This window comes from Phyllostomus discolor, chromosome 2, assembly GCF_004126475.2.
Source record: "Phyllostomus discolor isolate MPI-MPIP mPhyDis1 chromosome 2, mPhyDis1.pri.v3, whole genome shotgun sequence".
NCBI classification, from domain to species: Eukaryota; Metazoa; Chordata; class Mammalia; order Chiroptera; family Phyllostomidae; genus Phyllostomus; species Phyllostomus discolor.
In genome coordinates this window covers 208,269,605-208,275,757 of record NC_040904.2, presented here as the reverse complement: position 1 = coordinate 208,275,757, position 6,153 = coordinate 208,269,605, and the positions used below count along the sequence as shown (strand labels likewise).

General features: G+C 46.0%; 1 pseudogene; it reads left to right on the top strand.

Moving 5' to 3' along the window:
• The first annotated feature begins 237 nt into the window (after positions 1-237).
• LOC114513925 lies at positions 238-492 on the top strand (annotated as a pseudogene).
• Positions 493-6,153: the final 5,661 nt, after the last annotated feature.

Below are 6,153 nucleotides of genomic sequence, written 5' to 3'. Positions count from 1 at the left end.
CTCTCCCCTCCCCTCCCCTCCCATCCTCTTCCTTTGTCCCCTTCCCTTCCTTTCTCTTTTCTCCCTCCCTCTTTCTCTCTGACATGTGAGGACACAGGCAGTAGTCTGCAAGCCGGGAATAGGGCTCTCGCCAGGAACCAAATCAGCCAGTACTTAGTTCTTAGACTTTCCAGCCTCAAGTACTGTCTCTTTACAAGGAAATAGACCAGCCACTGCATGCAGTCCTGTCGCACCTTCATGGTGTTTCCCTTGGCCAGAAATATATTAAGTAGCCTCAAGATCTGAAGCATTCAGCAAATTAGGGCAAGACAGAGCCATAGAAAACACTCCCCAGATTTTCATGACAAATATGGTAATGTTGTCCTGGCCAGTGGAACCACTTTCTGTGTTATTGCATGGATATTTGCAACCGCACAGATTGGAACAGAGTAGACCCCATCTGCTGTTGGCCGACTCACCCCAAAAGGGTGGAATGATGAGCAACCATCATAGTTGCTGTAATACAGAGTTGTTTCAAAGTCAGCTTCTCATTTAAGCACTCTGCTGCTCATTTAAATATAGCATAATTTAAAAAATTAAAATACATTAGAAATTTTTAAAAGTTATTGAAAGTAGTCATTGTAATTTCTGGGAGCAAGGCTGTAACAGTGGGTGCAGATTATAGGGGATTATAAATAACAAATATTTGAAAGTAGAATTTAAAAAAAAGGTAAATGTCTCGGATTGAACTAGAGGTGATAGGCTACTGGATTTCTCGTTCAGTCGGTCATTGCTTGTTAAGCCTCTCAGTACACCAGGGATTATGCCAGGCGGGCCGACAGAAGGATTTGACGTGTCTCTCTAGCTTTGCCCCCATGACTCTCCTTCAACATCAAGCATTGAATATTGTCCAAAGAGAATCCTTAGTATTTTCTTAGAATTGGTGTCACGTTATACACCTTCAATTTCATGAATTTTTATCGAAATGGTCAAACTTCTGAGTCCAAATCCCTGATGTTTTGTGCATTGATGACGAGGCAGAACTATATTTAGGTATTAGTCAGAGAAAGTAACATAAACTGCTGTTACACACGCACACACAACCCTAAACCTCAGTGGTTTAACACAGTTAAGTTTCATTTCCTGCTCACATCGTGGTCTGTTGCCAGCAGGGCAGCGTTTAATGCAGCTTCTGCTGTGGCTCTCCTCCACGGGGTGACTCAGGCACCCGGCCTCCTTTCCTCTCATTTGCAGCTCATGATCCCCCAGCTGCTGTTGTGGGGAGGCGGGACGAGAGGGCTGGAGGATGGGCAGGAATGTTTCAGGGGCTGGGCCTGTAAGTCATCTCTGTTACTTCACCCACGTCCCATTGGCCACAGTGTTGTCACCTCATCCCCATTTTAACTGCCAGCAAGGCTGAGAACTGTCTCCCCGTGTTTGCAGGAGGAGGAAACAGGGCAGAGATGCTCTTTGCCCCAGAAATATTAATGCATAGTCTCTCTTCCAGGTGTCTTCCACTATCCCTGTCCTCCCTTTCAGGATTAAAGCTGTAACAGTGGAAATGCAAAGAGGTTGAGCTCTTAAAAAATTGACTTTAGAGAGGGAGAAAGAGAGGAACATTGACTTGTGTCACTCCACCTAGTCATGCGTTCATTGCTTGCCCTTGTATGTGCCGTGACCGGGATCTCAGCCTGAGCGACCTTGGCATATGGGGACGGCGCTGTAACTGAGTACCCAGCCAGGGTGGGATTGAGCTTCTGAATTACCAAATAGTCTCTGAAACACATGGGTTGAGAGGAAAGTCTCTGTGTTTCAAAAGCCTGGTCTTTTTAACTACCCGTCTCGATCCTGCATGACCCTGGTCATCGTACCCATGCCCTACAGAATTTAGAGATTTTTGCCAGAATCACGATCAGTCAGGACCAGCCTTGCGTTCCCCCCACCCCAGCAAATGTGGGGTAACGTGGCAAGGGCTGAAGAGAGAGAGAGAGTGAATAAGAGCTGGAGCCTTGTGGGGGGCTCTGGAGGACCCCTGCCCGCTGCCTCCTTGTAGATGGAGCCCGGGGGGCGGGGAGAGGGAGGAACAAAGCTCTAGGAGGGGAAGAGATCTGTGCCTTGTCCCCCATGAGAAGCCTTGGGGAGCACATTTGCAGTGTTCCCCTCTACTAAGAGCTTGAGCGATAGGGATGCCTCAGTGTGTTTACACAGCAGGGTTCAGAGACAGCCTCTCAGAGATTCCTAAGGCCCCGGAGCAGTGTGGGAGCAGCCAGGGTTTTCCCACGCCCTTCACAGAGTTGTGAGACCCGTAAGACAGAGCCTTTCCTGCAGTGGTCCCGGGTGAGGTGTACTCTGGGTAAATCAATGACTTAGGAGCAGATGGGACAGCTTAGTGGATGGAGGTCAGTTAGGGTCAATATGACAGCCAGACTGGGACCTGGAGAATGACCCCTGAGCAGGTGCTGGCAAGGATAACGAAGACCCAATGCCTCGATTCAGCCAAGGTCTAGGAGCTGCTGCCTCAGAGGGAACGCAGGATCAGGAGAGTTAAGTTGTTTCAGAGAATAAGAAGTTAGAATTTTTTTTGTTCCCTCTTCCTTAGGAGATTTGTGCCCACCTGAAATAAAACACCCTAAAAAGGTCCACATAGCATGGGGAAGCATGGAAGGGGCAGTGGACTTGGAGTAGGGGACGTTCTGTGGTCCGTAACCGTTCCGTGGGACCTTGAGACTGTCGTTTCGTCTCTCTGGGGCTCAATCGTCTCATCCGGAAAAGGAGACGTAACACTGCCTACCTCGCGGATGTGCTGTGGGTGTAAGTGCAGGAAAAAGGGTCTGTTTCTGGGCCTGGTTCCTATTAGGGGCCCGGTGACCATCTGAACCTCCCCTGCCTTTTCCTCTGAGACCACTTCCAATTTCAAAACCCTGTCATTCTTTGTGGAAAAAATGGATACATGCGCTTATATATGCCAGGGCCTGGAAAATTTTTTTTAAAAATGCCTTCCCTCCTCTGTAAGGAAGCAATAAAAACCTAGGAGGAGGCACAAAACAGACAATGAAAACTGGACTTGAGAACAGGGTGGGGGTAGGGGCCAGGGTGAGGGCGGCGACGGCACTAAATGAAAAACAACTCAATACCCTGCTATCATCCTTCATCAAACTACAGAAATAGAAACCAGACAAACACATTATGTGAAGGGCAAAAGGGTTGGCAAGGTTCTGGCCCATAGGAAAAACCCAGGTTCAATAATGCCACGAGCAGAGGGAGGTAGGGAAGTGAGGTCAAAGTTAATAGCGGGGCTTGTGTGGAAAGGGTGGTTTTATAGTACTAATGAGGCTTAAACACCGCACATTCCTCTTCTGCTGAACTCGGTTTCTCATTAGGCTTTGTATTGGCTCCTGGATCCGCCAGCCACAGGGCAGGAGTCGCTTCTACTTCCTCTGGCCTGTGAATTATCAAGGGTATTCTCTGCCTTTCTTTTTTGGGGAAAGAAGGCTTTGGAGTAGAAAGTGCTGTCTTCTATTTATATCTAGCCTTCTCTCTCTGATTAGAGAGATGATAAATTTGGGGGAAGGAGCCTGGCCCCGAGAACTCTGTCTTTATTTAGAAGAGTGCATGGTCAAGACAGCAAGCTAAGGTCATCTGCTCTGCTCTGGGTCTCTATCTGTTCTTCCAGCGGGAGTGTGAGGTCTCAGACTGTGTTTTTGAATATTTTTTAGGGTTGTTGGAATAGCCACATCTTTTGTGTCAAGCTCTCTGCTTGCTGCTAGGGACACAAAAATCAAGGAAGGGACTAAGAAAGCATTCATGGTCCGAAAGAGCTTATAAAATAGAGAGAGTACATCACCAGGTTGTCTGACAGCTGTCAAGTAACTAGAGTACAGGTAACTGGGTTAGCAATAAATGGTGCCTGGATAGATCTTCCATAAGATCTGTTCTTCCCTGTGGGTCCACCATAGCCCTGTGGCTAGGTGTTTGGACACCCACTTCCCTTTCTCAGTCTCAGCATGAGGACCACAGCTGGGCCCAACTCCATCCTGGTCCTGTGACCCCAAGGCCAGTGCTGTATCCTATCAGAGTTTCCTCCTGGTGAACAGTGCTGAACCCCCTGAAAGCCCTTGCAGGCACACAAGAATCTGCTCACTTTTTAGTAGAAACCATATCCTGGGAAACTCCTCTTTTTTAAAGACCCAGATCAAACACATCATTCTCAGTATAGCTTGTCTTCTCTTCCCCAGGCAGGGGGAGCTATATGCTCCTATGGCTTTTGGCACATATAATAGTTATATTAATAAGGATAACAGGAGTAATAATAGTAGTAAAAAGGTCTAAGTTACCATTATCGAGTGTGTCTAGAGCCAGATATCATGCTAAGTGCTGTGCATGCGTTATTTAATGCTCAAAAGAACCCTGGGGGGAGAGATAATTTATTGTCCTCTGTTTACAGATTGTATCGGTTAAGAGTTGAGTTTGGCAGCTTGTAAAAACGTGTCCATGGTGGCTTAACCAAATGGAACTTAATTTGCTCAAATAACAATAAATTAAAGGTAGAGGGGCCAGGCCTGGTGGCGTGGCTCCACAATACCTTTCTCAGCGTGTAGCTTTTGTTACAGTGGAGACAAGGCGTCTGCTGTTCCTCCGATCTGTGTTCTGAGCAGGAGGAAGGGTAAAGGTGAAAGGGTAAAGGACGAAGGGCAAAGAGCCTTTTCTTCTTGTGGTTTTGTCTTATTATTGGGAAGTGATGCTATTTCCTATCTACATCTTGATGGCCAGGGCTGTGTTATGTGGTCACCCTTAACTGTCGGGGAGCCTGAGAGAGTTTCCTCCCTTTATTTAAAGCTAGGAAGATTTCTGCCACGAACAAAATTGGGGTTCTGCTAGTGAGGAATAAGAGGAGAATGGATATTGGGTTGGGAACTACCAGTGCCTGCCACACGAATGAAGAAACTGGGCCTTAGAGATGCTCAGGATCTCGTTCAAGGTCGAATGTGTGGCCAAGTCAGATTCAAACCCATGCCTGTTTGATATGAGTCCATGCTCTTGACTGCTAGGAGAGATGACCTCCTTATCCTGATTGATTATAACTGTTTTTTAAAATTTGTTCCTCCTTTCTTCCCCAGACTGAGAACTCTTTGGTACCAGGAACCAATTGTATTCTTCTTGGTATTCCAGACTCTTGTTCATAGTTTGTCGAATGGATAAATGAATAAATGTTAGGACTTCAGTAGTTTCTGCAGCTAAAATTCTTTCTAGGAAAATACTCCTTAATTTCTTCTTTCTCTGTAGTATTTTATAAGCACCGGCCCCCACAGGGGTAGCTGCAGAAGTACGTGAAAGAAGTGGTCCTGGCCTTTGTACCACGGTGGGTGCAGTTCGGCTTCTGCAACTGTTTAGAGTTTCTGTTCCACCCCCTCGCCCAATGCTTACTGTTCATTTATAGGGCAGGGTCCAGTTTCTCTTTGTTCTGCCTGGTCATTCAAACATTCCTACACCACATTGCTCTATTTCTTAGGGAAATACCTGAATAACAATAATTTGAGTCACAAGTAGACTGATCCCAAATCTCATTTCTTGCTGGGTCGTGGAGCAGCTCAGGAAGGACCTAGCATTATTTAGATCCCAGTATTTGATTAAAAAACAAAAACAAAAACAAAAACAAACAAAATCATTGTTGTTCCATAGGGCCAGCAGGAGACATTCTGATTTTTTCTTCAAAGCTGTAATATCTGTGCTCACTTGCACAGGATTAAGCCCCATCTGCTATGGGGTACTGCCACCTGGAGACCCCTAACCTAGGTTGAGACTGTCTAATTTAGCTCAAGAACAAGTGTGCAGGCACTTGGACTTCCAACTTGATAGCCCAAGTAGCAACATTAGATGATACATATTTACTTACTCACTTACTAAACAGTTACTATATGTTGGACTCTATGCTTAGCGCTTTGTTTTGTCTCATCTAATTTTTAGAACAACACTGTGACTATTGTCACCTTACAAGCAAGGAATGTGAGGCTTAGTGAAAATAAAGGACTGGGTCAACACAGTGGCCGCACCAAACGGTGACTTGGGGAACTCTGGCCATCTTAATCTCCAGTGGCCCCACCCAAGCAACCGTATATAATTTTTAAAAAATCCCACAGTAGTGATAATGTTATTCTTTTATCTTGACAATGAACA